Source organism: Dromaius novaehollandiae, chromosome W (assembly GCF_036370855.1).
Source record: "Dromaius novaehollandiae isolate bDroNov1 chromosome W, bDroNov1.hap1, whole genome shotgun sequence".
Taxonomy (NCBI): Eukaryota; Metazoa; Chordata; class Aves; order Casuariiformes; family Dromaiidae; genus Dromaius; species Dromaius novaehollandiae.
In genome coordinates, this window is record NC_088130.1 from 41,218,815 (window position 1) to 41,239,127 (window position 20,313).

The 20,313-nt window shown below is 41.0% G+C and overlaps 2 long non-coding RNA genes across 2 annotated transcripts; one reads left to right on the forward strand and one right to left on the reverse strand.

Annotated features, from left to right (window-relative positions):
* Positions 1-3,841: 3,841 nt before the first annotated feature.
* Positions 3,842-8,282, forward strand: LOC135324304 (uncharacterized). The gene is made up of 3 exons (XR_010385670.1): positions 3,842-3,988; positions 4,079-4,127; positions 8,236-8,282. It is a non-coding gene; the product is annotated as an uncharacterized LOC135324304 (long non-coding RNA).
* Positions 8,283-8,433: 151 nt separating this feature from the next.
* Positions 8,434-19,020, reverse strand: LOC112983668 (uncharacterized). The gene is made up of 6 exons (XR_003259294.2): positions 16,605-19,020; positions 13,814-13,913; positions 11,796-11,928; positions 10,493-10,662; positions 9,605-9,710; positions 8,434-8,522 (listed from the first exon to the last, which is right to left on the reverse strand). It is a non-coding gene; the product is annotated as an uncharacterized LOC112983668 (long non-coding RNA).
* Between the last annotated feature and the right edge of the window lie 1,293 nt (positions 19,021-20,313).

Below are 20,313 nucleotides of genomic sequence, written 5' to 3' on the forward strand. Positions count from 1 at the left end.
CAATGCTTAACAACCCTCATTATGAAAAAACTTTTATATAGCCTGCTGCAATTCCTCTTCCTGCAACTTGTGTCCATCACCTCTCTTCCTTTCACTGTGCATTTCCAAAAAAACTCTATAACCACCGACTAGGCAGATGAAGAGAGCAATTAGGTTCCCCGCCTTAGCCTTCACCTCTCCAGGATGAACGACGCCAGTTCCTCAGCCTCCTGCTGTACATCCTGTGCTCCAGCATCCTAATCATCTCAGTGGTTCTGTGCTGGACCTGTTTCATATTGTCACTGTCTTTCATGTACTGGGGTGTCCAAAACTGGACACAAATGCAGCCTCATGAGTGCTGAGTAGAGGGGAATAATCAATTCCCTTCATCTGCTGACCACAGACTTGCTAATGCAGCCCATTATATGATTGGCTTTCAGCACTACAAGGGTGCATTGCTGATTCGTGTTCTTGTTGTCGAAAAACTTGTTGTCGACCACAACCCCCAGATTCCTTTTTTGCAAAGCTGCCTCCTAGTCAGTCAGCGTTCAGCTTGTACTGTTGCATGGAGTTGTTCTGTGTCAAGTGCAGGACTTTGCATTTGTCCTTGCTGAACTTTGTGAGGTTTGCATTGGCCCTTTTCTTTAGCTTGTTGAGTTCCCTCAGAACTGCAGCTCTGCCCTCCAGCTCCTCAACCACTTCTCTCCCTATTTGTTGTCATTTGCAAATTTGCTGAGAGGACACTCCTCCCATTAACTAGCTCATTAGGGAAGACATTAAACAACAACGGGCTCAGTATCAACCCCTGAGAGTTAACCAGACACCAGCTGGTTAACATAACCATATATAACCAGCTGCCAGCTAGACTTGAGATCACTATTACATTCTGATCCCAGTGATTCAAGTTTTCACTCACCTTGTACTCCATCCCTCCAAACCATATCTCTACAATTTGCTACAAGGGTACTATAGAAGATGGTGTCAAAAGCCTTGCTAAGCCAAGGCAAATGACATCCACTGCTCTCCCCTCATACACAGAGCCAGTTATCATAAGAGGCAATTAGGTTGATCAGGTACGATTTTTCCTTGAAAAACATGTGCTGGCTTTTCCCAAACATCTTCTTGTCCTTCTTGTGCCTGGATATAGCTTCCAAGAGGATTTGCTTCATAATCTTACCAGGGATTGAAAGGAGACAAACCACCATGCTGTTCTCTGAATCATTCTTCTTGCCCTTTTTGAAGATGAGTGGCAACAACTTCCTTTCTCCAGGCATCAGAAACCTCCCCTAAACACCAAGACCTTATAGAAATGATAGAGCCTATCAGTGATGCCCCCTAGCCACCTCTACACCCTTGTTGCATCCTGTCTGGTCCCATGGGCTTGTGTATTTCATCTGCTTAAGTGTTCCACAACTCAGTCTTCCTTTACTCTTTGGTAGTGCTTATTTCCCAGTAATGACCAAGGCTGTATCTTTGTAGCCCTAATTTTGTTCAGTTTTTAAAACAGTGATTATGAACACATCTGGCCATCACCAAATACCAGTAAATCCATTCTGGAATACTTTAGAAAAGAGGTCCATTTTGGTGCAAGATTTAGATCTGTCTATGTAAATGAGACTACATAAAAAATCAAGGGCAGTAGTTTTCAATAAAATACTCAGAGGAATGCATCGTACAGATTTCATGATGGGCAATCCATCTCAAACCTCACTAGTAGACCACTCTGCACCTTATCTTATATTGCCCAATACATTATTCAGCAACAAAGAAAAATAGAGGAAATACTCCTAACAGCAATTCATTTCTAAGTTTCCCTCTTTGACTAAGTTACATGAAGCATTTTGATTAAGAAGACTACAGAGTGAATTCCCTGATCTTTTACCCTCTTCATACCACTCAGTCAAAGGGAGATTTTCTTGGCAACCTTGTGTTAAACTCCTGCATACACACACTGTCTTTCTCTGCAGAATCTTGATGCTAAGCCCATCAAAGTCAGTGGAAAAATTTTATTGCTTTTCAGCGTTTCCGTTTTTCTAGTACTGCAGCTGCAATGTTTTAATTAAGAGTAGGCTGTTTCCGATAGGAACTCTAGTTTGTCAAAAGTATATACACTTCTTTAAGTTTAGTTGCTTTGATCTCGACATGGCATGTGAATTCTCAGCTGCTCAAAGAGTTCAAAATAAGAATACTTTAACCATTTAACTTTTATTATCTCGCATTCCAGTTTCTTTTTGGACCAAATGAAAGGTAAGTAGTTATTTGGCAAATGCCAGCACTTTCCCAAAAGTTCAGAGTTTCCTGGTAGTGCGGACAATTTTAACACAGTAAAGGACTGTATACTCATCTTTTCAAGACAGGTTCTCTACATATTTATTTTTCCATAATTGTGTGTAGAATTGTCATAGACTATGATGTTTCATCTGATGTCTTTGCTGAAATGCTAAAGTCACAACATCTAGTGAACACTGTTGCTTTACGAAAGTCTTAGACTTGATGCAGCACTACGCAGCTCTCCTGGTCTATTCACTGCTTTTCTGGCTCATATTTACTTGTCTTCTGTCTATCCACATGGAAGTCAGTGTGTTCCACTGTTGATGTTGATATTGCACAAATGTAACAGTGCCCAACAGCACCCACACAAGGATTCCTGGCTGCCCCTGTGAAAGACATTCTTTCGACAATATCACCGGTTTTGTAATTTCCCCTAATCATGAGATTTAATAAGTAGGACACTTCAGCCACCAGTGGCATACATGATTGGAGCTGCATGGATTTAATCACGCCTTCCTCTTTAGAGCGCTTGTCAATCCACAGTGTGAGAGGGAGCACACCCTCTTAGAAAAGGTAAGTCACTTAGGAAATTCATTCTACCACGAAAACAGTAATCATCCTGAAGTTCAAAGAAAAAAAATTGTCATAGGGGACATTCTTGTTAATGCTCAGAAAGGCTACACGTGGCTGTGTAAATTCCCTGAGGGAAGATATCCACTCAATTTCAGGGATCGGCCTTGCCCTGCAAGATGGGAGGAAAGAGTGGCGAGGGCAGTAGGGTTAGGTAGTCAGTCAGGGAAACCTTAATGTATTCTTTTCTCCTGAATATTCTGTGGAGTCTTGGCAAAAGTCACAGGAGGATATACTGAAGACTCAAGAGAGGAAAATTTATGCAAGGTATAGCAGATCACCCTGATGCAGTACATCTTAATTTTTACCTCCCTGTGACAGCAAGAGCAAAGCTGGTCCACAGCTGTAAAAGAAAATGATACTAATGAGGCCAGAGGTAATCCATCTCCTGTTAAATATACTGCATGTCTCCCACTGGCTTCAGTAGGAGTGAAATCAGACCCACAATTTATGGGTATATTCAGAAACCAGTATATACCGCAAGATGGGCTTATTGAGTAATGTCAGTTACAGACATGAAGAAAGGGAGCTATTTTCAAACTGCTCTAAAATGGAAAATGCAACAGTATCTCCAGGGATCTTTCTAAGCACTCTTTAGAAATATTATTTGGATTTACACTTCTGAGACTCTGTCTTTCTATAATCTCACCTGCTTTCCGTAACAGTGGAAGACTGTTGACTGTCTACGCCTTCCAACATGCAGCATTGTATAATTTATACAATGTAATCCAGATTGACTCCATATTTCAGAGCTGAAGAGTTCTAAACTGTTTAACAGCTATGGAACTTAAAGACTGGTGTCATAAGCTGTAAGTCATTTTCTTGGTTTACAGATGCTTCCTTTGATATGTTGTAAAACTGCTGGTAACTGAATCCCATAAGGGACTGTTTTCAGAGCAGTTTGTGAATCAAATTCTGTTAACAAATAATGAGTTTCTCATGTTTCCCTCTGTAGGAATAGAGTTCTGCTATTCCTAAGCATTTTCAGTTCTCATTGAAGCTGCAGATGTCAGAGGATGTGGCCCTTCAAATGGACTGATCATTTTTGTAGAGTGTGTACAAGTGGATGTACAGAAGGTAAAATAAGGAAGAAAGTACAGGACTCCAGGTTTGTAAACATAATTCAGCAATCTGTAAGAAAGGACAAAATAGTACATAATCTGGAGGCTAATTTTAAATATTCATCATGTTCACCCAGGTGCAAGAAGCTGAGCACTGCCCTCACATGGTCCTGTTGGTCCAGAGAGGTAAGGTACAGCACCTCAAAACTAAGCAGTCGGTAAACTGGAAACCTCTCAGAGCCCCTGTCTGCTGCCTTGCCCAACTGTTTGAGCCTTTTCTTTTTTCTGTTACACCTCACAGATCTGGCCTGTAGGCAGCAATCAGTGCTATAAAGTTACCAGGTCTGCATTCCCTATGCCTTCTCACAAGCAAATGATTTTGCTGTTATTCACTGTGGTTGCCACTCACCCTTGCAACATGGCCTGGTTAGTATCTACTATTAACCTGAATCCCAAAACCAAACTGCTCTAAAGTGCCTAAAGAAGAGTAAGAGAGAGAGAGCTCTTAGATGCTGGAATGGGAATTTATGCTTCTCCAGGCAATACTGACAAATCCTGTTTTGAACAGAATATTTAGATCCTAACCAGGGATCATGCCAAACTTTCCTGACTCTGGTCTTTGCTTCCTGGCTTTTTTCCAGTTCCTCTTAAAGCCTCTCTAGGCAGCTGTAGCCATCCAGGAAGAGACAGTGTTTGTTCACTGCTTGGTAAGGCCTATTCAGTAATGCAGACACGGGGCACAATTCAATATATTGAGGGACTTGTGCATGGAAGTAGCTGCACTGGCTTTTTCTGGGCATGGCCAAGATTTTACAATCTGGCCCAAAGTCAGAGGCAATTAGGGAAGGGAGAATCACACTCTGGTTCCTGTTTTGTGCCAGGGTAGACGTAATCCACGCCAGCCCCCCATTTGGCACTGACTGCTTCCTCTCTGCCCTGCACAGCTGCACTGGCCGACACATCTAGGGGAAGGGTGAAGTCTGGGCTCCCTCATTCCCCTCTCCCACTCACCTTACCTTCACCCCTTTGCACAAGAGCAGACCAGCAGCTGTGTAGGGGCCTATGGTTCTGCCCCTCTGCACGTGGCACCCTCACATGGAGCTTTCATTGTAAGGCAAGGCATTTGTTCATCATTAAACTAGAGAAAGCTACCAAAATACATAGGGAGAATTACCTCTGGCAACTGTCATCACATTATTAACATTAAGAACAAAGTAAGAGATCGGCATCAGATACTTACCTGGGAAATTCTCACCTTCCAGCAAACTCAGTCTGCCTCTGTTTAGATCTTTCTGACCACAGAACAATACCCCTCACCTATACAGGCTTAGAAAATTAAGCAGCTTCTTTCAACCACTAAATTTCTGTTTGACATTGCTGCTTTTAAATTCAACAGCAGTCTACAGTTCCAAGGAACCCCCACATCTCCCAGCACAGAAGAAATCATAAAGCACTATGTTATACCTAGAAGAGAATTCGAAGAGGTGAAATACTCACCTGCACATACACACACTCCCAAGATGCTATGGAGTATCAACACTGAGGACTGCTGTCCCCTTGTATACTCCCACCTCCTGCAGGTAGATGATATACTCCAGCCTCTCAAGCATATTCTCCCCCAGCATGTGAGAGGACTAAAGACACTGCATGAGAGGAAGAGGTGCAGTCCCGGGCAGGGGAGCAACAGGGCCCTTCCAGACGGCCCATCTCCGTCTGCAGAACAGCAGAGCCCCTCTCCTGCTCCATGATCCCATATGCCAGACAAAGCCAGTTTACATCTGGGGGAGGTGAGGAGAGGGCTGCAACCCAGTGCTGCACATGTGCACAGCACAGACCAGGCTGCAAGGACGCGCAAAACCAGAGCCAGCTACATGAATCTCACTTTCTGCACGCAAGGCCTGGCAGAGCAGTCATATTCATTTACACATCCAGACTTCTTAGTGTCAACCTAAAATGCACATATGCATGACAAATAAATTTAATTGACTTGTCTAAACAATGTTGTCCTTATATGCTGCAAAGTGACCCTATGTCCTAAGATCAAGGGATTCATTCACGAAAATATCCCTTGTTTGACTGTCTTTATATCCTCCAATAAAATACGTAGCACTATTATATTTCCTCCTCCTGTTCACCTTTCCATATTAAATAGTTCTGGTCTTTTTAAAGTTCTCCTCATGTGGTTTCTCCTCCCCAGGCATTGGATAATTTTCATTGCTTTACTGTGGACTCTTCTCTTATACAATAGCCTCCTTTAATCTCTTCTCTGGTGAGAGCCAGTCATCTGCCACAAGCCTTTCAGGATATGAGAAGGAAAAAGATTTTCCACATCTTTAATTGTATTGAGTTGAAATTTTAGAAGAGCTATGTTCTCCCTAAGCATCTGCATCCCCTTATTAAATAGCTTGCCTTCATCAGACTGGTAACATTCATCACAGCCAGCCTTGACCTGACCCTCTCCTGAAGAGGAAATGTGCCTGAGGCTTGTGATCGCTCTTCTGCTTTGCTATGTCTCTTTACGGGATCATGGGAAATCACATCTGACAACCACAAGGAATGAATAGGGGAAGTGCTAAACCTAAGGAAAGAATCTACAGGAGGGCAGGCATAAGTAGTATTCAGGCTTCTTAAGTCTAAAACCTCTTATAGTTAGAAGAAGGCCAGGAAGAAAAGGGGGAGGGGAAAGAAAGAGGGAGACAGAAAGGAGATTCTTCATTGTTCTCTAAGGTGGTCCCTCAAAGGGTGAGCTAGTCTTTTGAGATACTCAAGCAGAACTGCTGGGCAGCAAAGAGAAAAGTCCAGTAGGAACCATACGGCAAGGGCATGAACAAAAATCAACAGGACAGTTCTCACACATGATCTGAGTGGCAGGATGCAGAAAAGGGAAAAAGACCACAAGCAGGATGCTCCTGGGACTAATTAAGGGAACTGCTCTGCATAAGGCAAACGTCTATCTTCTTGACTGACAGCAAGTAGAGGAAGATCATATTCTGAGAAATCAAGCTGAACAAGTAAAGAGGGGAGTGAGACAGAGAGAAAAAGAATTCCCCAGTAAACACTGAAAAGAGGCTCTTCTTCTTGCTGTAGGGCACAGGCTGTTGATCTATGGGAGGTCAAGCAAGATTTTCCTCAGACGTACAACACAACACAGATCACTGGGTTCACCCTAGGTTTCATCTAATCCCTGAATCATCTGTTATCTACTACTGCTGGAGGCAGAAAAATAGAACAGTGGTCTGACCTACTCATGCCAACCCCAAAGTCCAATAAAATCCTTGGAAAAATTCCCATTGGCTTTTCTGGTACTTGAATTAGGCTCCTATATTTTAAAAGAGCATTTGACCAGAAATAGTCAGAATAAATAAGACAAAGCAACACATCCATCATCTAAAATTGATTACACATCAGCTGAAAACCTGACTCAACAAAACAAAGTGTTATGCAGAGTCCAGTAAAACAAGCCATCATCTTCTCTGGCTGCCTGCTCTTTAGATGGTGGTATATGTTTGTTAGGGTTTTTCCTAGAAGCAGATCCAACAAGGTTAATTGAACAATAATAGCTCTGACAGAAGAAATGTCCAAATCTGATGTGGCAGGACTAATGTAGCAGTGGGTTCTGCCTAGGAGGGGAATGAAGGGGTCTTCAGTCTCACAGTCATTTTTGCTTCCTTCCTTTGAGCTCATCTCTCCTTGTCTCCTGTCTCAAGGGACCTAGAAACTGCATACATGATGCCAGGTGTGGTCTCATCCGATCTGTCTGGAGCAGGAACTTGCCACCTTTCTGGGTGCTTCCCCAAATTACAAGGATGTTTTCTCACCACAAATCACAGTGTCCAATTTCCCGCCTAATAAAAGGAAAGATACAAAAATCTTGTTTCCTTTAATGAGGCCATTGTGCAGTTTTTTAGAATAAAACTGATGTTCATATCTAGAGCACCTTTGAGCAGGTAAAAAATGACTGTGGCATTTGTTAAGCATAGACACTTATCAGATAAAGATGGACAAGGCCGGTATGTGAAAATATATATATATATATATATATTTAATCCTGCTTGCTATAAGAAGCCACAATGAGGGTGGAAAAACACTGCAACTGTAAGATAGGCACAAAGTACATTATCACTCAGATTTCTTCACAAAAAATTTTTCAGGGTGTTGAATTGGGAAGTATGGGCTAGAAATAACACCAATGTCTGCTGAAATATTCAAATGCTTCCTAGTTTTGTTTTCCAGAGGGCTTGTTTCAGCACAGAAGCAGAGGCTGACAGAGTATGTTTTCGTGTTTTGTTTACAGATGTTACAGCAGGCAGATGAAACTCCTCTGTGTTCATAAAAGGATACATTTCAAACCCTTGGGCTAGAGGAGGCGTTCCTCCCTCACTTGGTGGTTCTACTGAGGGAGGACAGCTTTCAGATCAACTTCTGGAGGTTAACCACGAGACATCTTGAAGCTCTGCAGCTCTCAGTTGCCTTGTCCACATCTCCTCCTCAGTCCGTCCCACAAGCCACACCAGCTGGTTCCAATCCTTCCCCAAAGACAGGGTTGCAGGCAATTTTAGCACTCTAGGTAGGTTTCCTTGGCTGAAAAAAGGGTACAAAGCAAGAGAGTGGATAAATCTTGCCTTAAGACAGTCATTTAGACACAGAGAAGGACAAATTACTCACTGTAAACACTTCAGGATAGGAACAAAAGATTCATAGATTATATAAAGTAACTCTGACCTTCTAAATGACATAAAGTACTTTTTACTTGGTGTTGCTAAAATGTACTGTACAATGGGGACCTCATTCCTTATTGGGCCTCTGGACTCTACCGGAATGCAAATAAAAAAATAGTCACAATTAATCTCACTTCTCACACACAGCAGAGCCAGGGTCAGTTTCTTTTCCTGTCACTGATTTGACTAGTCAGAAAAAAGAAATTGTTTCATTTCTGTGGCAAAGAGTTCTTGTTTATCTCTTCATTTTCTAAATTCAGAGTTAAAAAAGCAAAATGAAAATGTTCTAAAAACAATAAATAAATGCCAGTCTTTAGAAAAAAATGATGCAGCCTGATCCCATGTGCCTGAACTTTCAATGCTGAGGTAGCAACTTCATCAGCTTATAAAAAAATCTAAAGTAATGTTATAGGGAGTGTTGGTGGGCAGAGGCGGAATGTAATATTTTACCAGACATATTTTGTACTCAGGGAATGGATATTTTCTGGAAACCTTTAAGAACACCCTAATAAATCTACTTTTGTATATCATCTCATGGCAAGTGTTTCTGCTTCTTTTCAGGCTCTAATTATCAAGGCTTTTCTCACTGTTTACATGAATGTGGGACCTTTGCACTATATGCTTACTTTCCCATGTGTCGTCCTGCTCCCACAAAATACAATAGGAAATTGTTCATGGCAGTAAAGTTGAGTCCATAGTTAATGGTATTACAGTAATTTTGTCATCAACAAATATGGAGCAATGAATCTGAGATCTGAATAGATCTGAAGAAACAAAAAAACTATATTCACTACAAAGTCCTTGCTGACAATGACCAAGTGGAGAGTCTGACAGATTTCGTTGCTGTCGTTGTTCTACAGAACATTTCTAGAAGTTTTCAGCTCCATCTCAGCCCCTCCTGATACAGCAGTCTTCCGAGGAGAAGACAGTTACCTCACCACAAACCTTCAATCTAGACGACGGAAAACCTGCATTTGGGGACATCTTGACAAATTCTGCTCAAAAGTGAATCTTGTACATATTTTTATGCAGTAGAGGAACAATCCAATGCCTGGCATAGAGAATATAAAAAACAGTTGTTAGCGAATGTAAATATAGATTACTTATTTATTTCATAGTCCAAAAGAAGAAAATAGGCTTTGCAGGGAAATTTCCTGGTTTTAAAGAGATCATTAAAAGCTTATTGCTAGAGTCCAGTTCCAGGATCCTTTGAAGAGCTGTTCATACTAACAAGCTACTGCATATATTTGAGCAAGACTTCATATTCTCAACTTGACCTTTTCTGTTATCCTGGGATGAAAAGAGAACAGCTGAGCAGGTTTTTACAGGATTGAAGGCTCAACAAAAAAAGCAACCTGACAATGGATCCTGTCTCTCTGTAAGTGATAAAAAGATAAACAGTGATAAAACTTGAGGAAAAGTGTAAGAGACATTTAGTTAGGTCTTGCTCTTTCTTTACTACAAACAAAAGGCTATAAGCATCTGAATATGCCAATGCAACCTGCTAATACTTTTTCTTTTCCTGATGGTTTTGCCTTCCCATTATCAGGTTGCAAGTGAAAGTAGCTTCAGGCAGAGATTGTGGAACAGGTACTGAAATCAAGTACCTTTTGGAGGAAAGAGATCTCTCCTGTCAGTGCTAGAGACAGGTCACCTGTGAAAGTATCCTGGGTCTATTAAGTCCCTCTTCTTTTCTACAGACACAGTAAGTTCTACCCAAATTGACTGAATGAGCATCTGAATGAAGCAGAACCTGACTGACACACTCTTGTACAGCCTCCATTGTTTTCAGTAACTTGAATATCTAACAATCTTGTACACATATTCACTCACCAAGACCTCCATGAAAGATGAGAGAAACCTTCTATCCTCCAAAGTCAGTTGTGGGACAGAGGCTCAAACCAAAGTTTCCTAAGTCTTACAAGAATGTCCAAACAGCAAAAGAACATATTCAGTCTTGACTCAGGCAAGTCTACAGAGGTGCTTGTCGTATTGAAATCCACCTGTGAAGAGTTATCAGAAGACTATATTTGTCCTTTGGGGAAAGACAGATGTCTACCTCCAACCACTGCCTTCACACAAATGATACAAAACCACAAGTTTTGCTGAGAAATACCCATTAGTAGGAGGCAAATTGAAAGAAACAAAAGAACATTTTTGAAAGTTTAGAATCCTTTTCATATTATGCACAAATGATCTTTTACTGAATTTAGATATAGCAAAAGTGTAAATAGCAAACTATCTCCAGAATAGGGAAGTGAATCATATGTTTTCATTTCAAGTATCATTTGTCTGTCATGCAGTTTTGGTACAAATATATGCAGGCTATCTTTCTGCAATATATGCAGGAATATATATGTATCTATGTATATATATATATATATAATATAACCTGCAATATATGCAGGTTATCTTGCTGCTAAGGTATATTTATTAATGGATATTAAGTAGAATATTTATCAGAATACATGACTGAGAAGACCAAATTGGCACCTAATAGAACAGTTCTAGGACTGCTGCACTTCTGTGAACTATTTAGAAAACTTTTACATTTCTAGTCTTTGAGAGATCAGGATTTTAAGGATGTTATAGAACACAAGCTTTGACTGGATTATTTTGAAACATTCAAAATAAAAAAAAAATTATTGAGGCTAGTAATGAGGGGAAGAGCCCCAGAAATCTGTAACTGGACAAAATCCATCTGAAAACATAGTTTGGTTCTCTTGGAGTCCAAACTGATTACAAGACGAGTGAAAGGAGATATTGGCAATCTGGAGCCTCAGGATTGCTACAAAGTTAAATTGGATGATTTTACAAACTTTCCCCAGATTTTACCCTGGAAGCACATAACACTATACTTATGTAAAGAATACATTCTTTCTTCTTTCCCAAAGCATCTGCTGCCACACACTACTAGCAACAGATTAATAAACATAATAGGATTTTTCTTGTCTAGTGCAGCTATCTTTATATATTCCTGCATATGACCCCAACTGGACAGGAGTGTATTAGCACCACAACTTCAGCAATTTTAGTTTCTCTAATATTTTAACTTCAGCTTTCCTGAAAAGCACAAAAGCTGTGATAGGTGCTAAGAGTTTGCCAGTAATAAACACTTTTCTTGTTCTCCACTTACCAAGTCAAGGAGACAACATAGTGGATTTAATCAACATCACACTCTCCCAGGTAGGTATCTGACAGCATGTGGCATTTTGTGTATTGTTGACTCCACAGATGAGTGGTTCCAGAATAGACAGTTCCTCAGACTACTGAAAAGATATTTTAAGTCTAGAAGGTCATTCTGATTGTAGTGGTAATGGTAGTGCTATTATTTTTCTTCATGCTTTACTGTATAAGTACTGCACTGGCAATAACCTGTCCCAGCTCTTTGCATAACTACAGAACACCGGGGTAGGCTTTGTGGGATTTGCTACTTAGAGGATTATGAAAGCATCAGTATCATGGGTTGCCTGGAGTGGAGACTTGCTGATTTGCAAAGCTCTTTCCCTGAGGATATTAAAGCTTTTGGAATTACCTTGTTAATTTGTAATCTAAGATTCTGCATCAGCCTCCATGTTAGGCATTTACATACATTCTACTGGTAGTATCTTCTGTATTGTAAGCTGGTTAGGAAGAACAAACAATGCCCCCAGCTAAGAATTGAGAAATAAATCTAGATGAAGTTTAGATAAACTGATCTCAGAGAAACAATCCAAAAATTAACAGGATTGATTTTTCAGCTGATTTTTCCTCTCCCACAATGAAATTTTCTGCTAATACATGTATGTAAAGCTAATTGACATTAATGAAGCTGTTTTGTTTGTAGACTTTTAATACAAGAAATGGAGGTCTCCTTTCCAGGTCATTAGATGGAGAGGATCAATATCAACATAATTTATTTGAACTTAGCCTCCTAGAATTAATTTCAGATTGTTCTATAATTAAATATAGCTCCTGCCAAGCTAGGGCTAGCCTAGCAATTCAATCATGTCTCATGAGTTTTTATTTAAGTTATTGGAAATTCAGGCTGTCTGATAAAATGTATGACCTGAAAAAAATTCCAAATCCATAATATTTAACTAAAGCAATGAAGTTCCTCTGCATCATGAGAATCTTAGGGAGATCAAAAAAAGGCTAATCAGACTTAGGTATTGATTAGTCCTAATGTTCTTGTGCATTTAATAAGAACAGGGAGTAGAAAATACTCTTCCCTCCAGTGACAAGTGCAGGAAGACAGTGAACTCTTCAGAAAATAGTACAGCTAGCAAGAGACAGCTGTCAGGCCCTGAGGGCACTATAGGCTTTACTGGCCCTGCTCAGCCTCCCGCACGGACTCTCTCCACCCTGCCCATGGGCCCTGGACCCCATTTCAGCGCAGCCCAGGCCTGTCAGTCTCTGCTCCCTTGCTCAGGGGCTATGGCATGGGGCCACAGCTGCCGAGGGCTCTGCCCTGCCTGCTGTGTTATCATGCTCTGCTCCCTCACACTTAGGGAGCAGGTGGCCCTCACTGCACCTTGACAGCAATATTTTGCTTGTCCCGACTCTTGTAACACTGAATCTCTGTATAGAGCACTTACCACTTATATCTCAGTTAGTGGATGTGATACATGGGCTTGTGTGGCTGGAGGCCACAAAGGATTATGTGATGGGAGAATGAATGGCAACATTAAGTTGCAGCTAAGGTGCGGGCCCTTTCGAGGGGTCCTTTGGAGAGGGACGTATCTTGGTGCTGTAGCCGTCACTGCTCTCCAGCACTGTAGATGCTCCTGCTCCATGACACCATGTACCGTGTGCTGGTTGGCACATCTTGGGTCACAGGTGGTGGGCAGCAGCACACAAGACACACACACAGCTGTCAGAAAATGTGGGAGAGTCAGTTGTGTGTCTGATACGGAGTGCATGAGCCCTGGCGGGCCTGGATGCAGGGGGGAATGTATGAGCTGTCCAGGTAGGGACAGCGCTGTACAAGTAAATGTTTTTTCATTCTCCATAATTAAACTCAGGAACATTACCTGAGTTTCCCGTGTAAATTCCAGTCCCCTCTTAGTAGTATGTCCTTGGAGCACTGAGATTTTATTAACTCAAAACAATTCAGACATTAGGCCTCCCAATGGACCATGAAACATTCATTAATAATTGCAATCACTAACTTACTTGCAAATTTAGAGAGTTTGGAAGTAGAGAAGAAAAATGAGCGGGGTCCCAGCTCCAAGCCCAGATTCTGCACACACGACATGTAAAGTGAGAATTCCTCCTGGAATGAAATAGCACAGAAACCAGTGGCATAGCAGTAGTCTCTGACTTGATGTTAAGTGTTTGCATAAAAGTTTGTGGTGTGCTGGGCCTCTACCCTTCTGATTTCAGTGAGACTTAAAAAGATAATGGAATCCGTCTGCCTGGGACAGCTTGCAAAACCAAGGCCTGCGTTAGCAGTTCAGTCCTACACTTCCCTTTATATTTTGCTTTTGTTTTGTTCAGATGCAATTCTGTGCCCTCATTTGGATGGGCATCACTGGTAGCTGCAAAACAAAGTCCTTCAGCATTAGATTATATTTTTTCTATAACATGTCAACAAATAAAAAGGCCAATGCCTTCTGAAAAGGTGACTGTGGCCATATAATGTGGTCTGATTGTCCAGAAAGAAAAATATAAGGTAAATTTTGCTGGAATTATATGATTCAAACTTCATATACATTGGGAGAATGACAAGCCTTCTGAAAGTCGAGTTGCAATGGTTAGATGTGCTCGCCAGAGGGCTGTCATGCTCCAAATGAACAAAAAATGCCAGACTACGAGTACAAACATAATTCCATTGTCCTCAGATAGCTACAGAGACAGCATTTGTGTTTATTCTTTTGTTAAAAAAAAAAATCGCCTACAAATTTATTTCTAGTGGTTGTCCAAAGAAACATATTCAGACAAATACAGATACTATGCAAGTATGACTCTCCAGCTACTTCCACATAAATTCCTGTAAGAACATTATATAATTCACTAAGCAGATTTTCAGAAGAACAGAAATATTCCTGGTCACTTTAATTACAGGAAAAATCTCCCTTTAAAGAGGTTTACACTATCACTTTCTCCATGGTGGTGATCCATTAATCTTCCCAATGCCAAGGTAAGATTATATGTGTAATTTTGTATCTTTTAAATTATCACTAGGGAGTTCTTGCAAAATTTGAGAAGCCACACAGAGCGAGAACAGAGGTCTCACAAGGGGTCTCGAGTGATTTTGGCAGAGCATCAGTTTTACTGTATTTATACAAACCATTTCAACTGTTAAACATTCCCAGCTTGCACTGCAGGCAAAAACTATGATAACAAAAGAGATTCATGAGATGAAGAGCTGGATTTAAAGTTCTTTCTCATATTGTGCAACCAGGTCATTTCAAGCCAATGTAAATGGAAGTACATTTGAGATGGAAGCACATTAATATTGATAATGCTTCTCTGGAAATAGGGATAAGAATTTCCACCCATTGATAGCCATAAAGGGATAGAAGGGAGCTGACCTGAAGGGACTTGTCAGCATTTCACATGACTTGTCATTTTCAGCAGGACAAGCATAACCAATGCAAGGCATTTTTAGAGAAAACTGAAAAGCCACCAGTGTCTAGGGTGGAGGACATGTATACTGTGTATTCAAATTCAGGTTCTCCATCATTTTGATTTTTTTCTTTTCTGTCTGCCCTCCTTGGGCCTATAGGCTTGTTTTCCCTTCTTTATATGTCTGTTTCTTTATTGTGAAAAATGGTCATACTGCTGAATTAATATTAATATTAATAAGGTAAAATAGAACAATCACAGCCTGTTGTTCTCATATTTCACAAAGACACCACTTCGCCAGCAGGAATTTGGGGGCTGGACCAGAGCTATTTTTATTTAGTGTTCAGACTTAAATACAGAGCTATGAATCTGTGTTCCACAGCCTGCTGATTAGAGGCAGGATTTGAAGTGATTCTGCACATCGTTTCATAGGCTGTGGTTTCAGAATGGTTGAATGTGAGATTTTCATAGAGCGTGGCTAAAACTGTCCCTTTCTCTTATGCTTTACATTTTTGAAGTTACAGTCATAACTGGAACAAAGCTTTCAATCCCTTAAAAAGACTTGATTAATATTTTGTGACAAAAAATGGCAGTTAGGAGTGAAAAATCTGTTCATTGTTGATAAGAAAAAATGCTGCAATTCAAGGATAAATGCTTGGTGAGCTTTAAACTGTAGAAAGCAGCTATTCAAAGCAAGGAAACAGACTGCTCTGCTCTGCAGAAGAGGGACAACGATTTGTGAAGTGGCAGAAATGGCTAATGCACTAACTGATCCTCCCTGCTCTCCCTAATCCTCCCCTAGGTCCTTGCCACTCCTCCCCATCCCATCTCCAGGTTTCTCTCCACCCTCTCACAGCCTGTTACCCCACACCACTTCCTATGAACCAGGATTGCCTCCAAATTGTGTTACTAACACCAAAAGTATCCCTTCAGAGCCTGATGAGAATTGAGCCACTTTGTGCTTTTAAGCGTAAACCAGAAAAAGCTGTCTCTGCCTCATATATTGATTGAATTTCTGTGAACAACTGCACTCCTTAAGAGGCTTTTTTAAATATAGGCATTCGTGGTGGTGTTAATTCTGCTAAGGTGGCCCTTGGAGCTAGAGAAGCTGTGGCCAAACTCTGGTTTGGGATTCCTGGAAGGAAGTAGCATGCTTTTAGGTATCTGTGAAATTCTGGGCCCTTTTCATTGTGAAGACCATCTTTAGCTGGTAGAAAACAATGCACAATCATGTCCAGAGCTGAAGATGTTGCTCTTTTTTCTTGCTAGAGAACACAGATAATAAATGCCTTCTACTGCACTCATGCACTCCTGCAGAAAACATGGTTTTCTCAAGAGGATGCTTGATCATGTCATGGTATTGTCAGGGATGTGTAAGAGGGAAGGAAGCACCTACCTGCCATTGATGGCTGCTTCAAACTGCCTCCAGAGACCTGCAGCTAAACCTGCTGCTTCTCTGCGCAGCTAGTGTGATCCCTGGGCATGCGAGAGGCAACTCAATAGCCCACAAGGCAGCGTGGGTCCAACAAAAAGGTGCTCCTGCTCTTTCTGTTAGCTATGATCAATTCACTTAAGCTTCAAGCTAAAGGCAGGAGAATGCTTTTCCTGGAGAGAGGAAGGAGAAAGGCTGTAACGATCAGTGTTAATAAAATGCTCTGTATGTGCTAAAGCTCACTACAATACACTGAAAAAAATCTAGCTGATTTGAATAACTTCATCTTCCCTTCCTTGAAGTCCTTTATTTGGAAAACTTATTTTTACAAAAGAGTGTTTAAGTGCCAGTAACACAGGAATTTGCCTCAGAGTAAAAGTCGGTCTCTAAATGAGGTTTCATCACCAATCACATCACTGAGACTGATTGCCTGTGGAGCGAGACACAGCAGACGGCTGAGGAGCAGCGGGTTGCTGGGGCTGCCTTGGGAAGATGGATTGCACTCATTCACAACAGGGTTTTCCCTCTTTCTCTCAGGATGGCGGAGGGCTCATAGTTCTAAAGGTGCTTTTTTGAGTGTAAGCCAGAAAAAGCTGTCTCTGCCTCAAACACTTGTGATTTAATGAAATAAATGCAGTAAACTACTTTGCTCTGATTATGAACACTGATAAATTAGCTCAGGAAAATGGATCATCCAGTATTAAGACGAAGAAAGCTCCCATCATATGCAGATGAAGAGGATTCTACAGCCGGTGAAGGAGTACAGAAAAAAAGCTGTAGGTAGAAACTTGTATGAGCTTCCATCCTAAATCAGTATCCCCTTATGTTCCCAATTGGCAGTACTTACCTTATAGCAGGCTAAAAAGTCATTCTCAATAACCAGTTCAAATCTTCAGGTAGCTAGTCCAGGCATGAGGTTAAGTTCTGCTCTTTGATCATGCTACAAAACTGAAGGACTTGAGTTATTCTGACAATAGCATTCCATATTTAACCCATACATTCACAGACCAAATCCAAGTATAAGAATTTAAATAATCAATGAACAGAACTTTTGAATCCTGAAAATTATGATTTTTAGAAGAAGACATTTACTTAGAGCACACAGAAAGACAGACTTTCATCCATAATTTCTTTTTCAAAAATGCTGTCAAATTTGAGATGCTGAACACCATGATATACCAAAGAATTTCAAAACATCTGTCTACAGAAGAGGATTTGTCCTTTCTGTCCACCATTGAGTGAACACCTAATTGTGACTCCTTCTCATTTCAGTACCAATATTCTTCTAGTCCAGCATTTTTGGCTACTATTTTTTGAGTCAGGACACTTTTAGGATGGTTCACATATTTCCTGCAGCAATGCGAAGTGTATCAGGACACTGAAGGACTGGCTGGTATTTTATTTGGATGTGGCCTTCTTCAATCCCAAATTAACATAATGGGGAAATTCTTCACAACCATATAAAGGTAATGCCTGCTATCCACAAATCCTTAAATGATACCAGAAGCCTAAGAAGCAAAAAAAGCCTTACTGTGCTGCTGCAGCAAAAATAAGACGCAGCGTTTAAGAGGAGAAGCCACCATTTTAAAAACCTGAAAGAAAGAAAAAAAATCTGTTTCTACAAGCTTGTTGGACTTCAGTGTCCAGCTGGTGGATTCAAGTTTTTTTCTCCCTCTCCCCATGGTGAACTTGCCTTCGATAATTCCTTGTGCATTCATAACCAATATAATGCCAACAGTCCACCATTTTAGGTCAAAAAACAATAGCTAATGTACTACCTGAAATCTCTTCGTTTCCTGCAAGTATGAAGTTTTTTAGAACTTGGAAAACAGTAATAAAAAATTTAAACTGCAGCAGCTGAAACACATGATAATGTATTTATTTGTTGAATTCAGCGTTAGCATTGCACAGTGACAGCTGCAGTCTGTGAAATCTATCCTGCTTCAGTCAAAGGAAATGAGAATCTTCCCTTCAAGTGGGAGTGGATGGAGCCCTGAATTTGAATCAGTAAATCAGTTTTGAAAAAATGCTTTAAGGCTTTGGTTTGAACTAATGTTTATGTGTTGAAATGGCTACTGTGTTTCCACGCAGCATCAAAATTATGCAGAATGTGGACCATGTAAAAAAATATTATCTTTTGTTAATGAGTCTGTGTAGAGAACTGGTGCTAAATGCGGTTTTGTCTCGACATTGCCACCGTACCGCCATTTCTCGGCATTGAACATCCTGCCTCGGAAAAAACCATCTCCTCCACAGTTTAGAGGCAAACAACCTCATGCGCCTGCAAAGGGACCAAAGGCACGAAAAGAGTAGAAGGTGGCTTCCAGGGGGACAGCACGTCTGGCATGAACCGCACGTACACATTTGCGATCTGCGCATGAGCGAGAGACCCCGAGAAGCCCCTAGACGTTTCTGGAAGGTTCCAGGAGGGCGGACTGCGCATGGCAGCTCACTTGCTTAAGAAGCCAGGAAGCGCCCTCCCAGAGGCGGGGCAAGAGCCTATAAAAACCACAGATGCTGTAAAGCGGGGGGTGGGCAATAACTGGAGATCTGGAATGAAGTCAGCAGAACATGCTCGGACTTGGAGTGGTGGTAGCTAGTTTCTTCTCTCCTTTTCCAACTTTCTCTATCTTTTCCCCTTACCCTTTTCCCCCTCTCCTTCGCTTTTCCCCACCTTTTCTCCCCACTTTGTGGAAAAAAAAGTTAAAAGGTTGTACAATATTTGACCGACTTTAGCATCTTAATCTCGTCCTTGGGATTGTAACGAAACCCTCCCGATACTGGATTGGGACAGTCTGTTACTGCAAATGTAGCTTATTTTTGTAGCAACTAGTTTATTTTAACTGAATTTCTGGTTTCAGAACCAGAGCCATGGAATGCCCCTATTGTTCCAAAATGTACATTTCATTAGGATTGTTTATCTGACTCACACAAAACAGTCTATTGGGAACATGTTCTGTCTTTTCAATCTTGAGTGCTTTCTTTTATATGTGGTGCAAGGAGACAGCAGCTGTACAGATGATGATTTTTTCTTCTCGTGATGTTTTTCCACTAAAGCATCATTAACTCTTTACGAATGTACAGTGCGTAATTTCAGTCATATGACTTAACAGCGTATCTCCTGTCTCTTTAATGCAATTGACTTACTTTTCCTTTCTACCTCTTCCTGGCACCTGAGTAGAATTTTGATGATACTGAATATACCTGGCAGAGCAGAATCATCAGTCACTGCCAGGCATGACTGCAACATGGAAAGTCCCAGCAGAGAGAAAACAACTACCTGCTGTACTCCTCAACCCAAGATATGTTGTCTATAGTATCAATTGCTGTCACTACGTAGAAAAAGCTAAAAAAGGAGAGGAATTTTCTTTTCCTTGTCTATGATGTTTGAGCTTTATCTGAATTCTCTTTTTCTTGTGAAGTTTGTCTTGTAAACAGGAGGTATACGTTTGTCTCTCTTGTTCATTTGCATTACTGCTGAAAGAGCCACACCCATCATTTAATTCCGCACCAAAAATTCTGCACGGATGCGTGCTGGAGATTCGCTGTTCAGTTTCTAGAGCATAAAGCTGACAGACACAGCCCCACCAAGATAAAGACAAGGGGGATATGATATGGGTGGGAAAACAAGGGAAGGAGGTTTAGGAGGGCAGATGAGCGAGGCACATGGTTA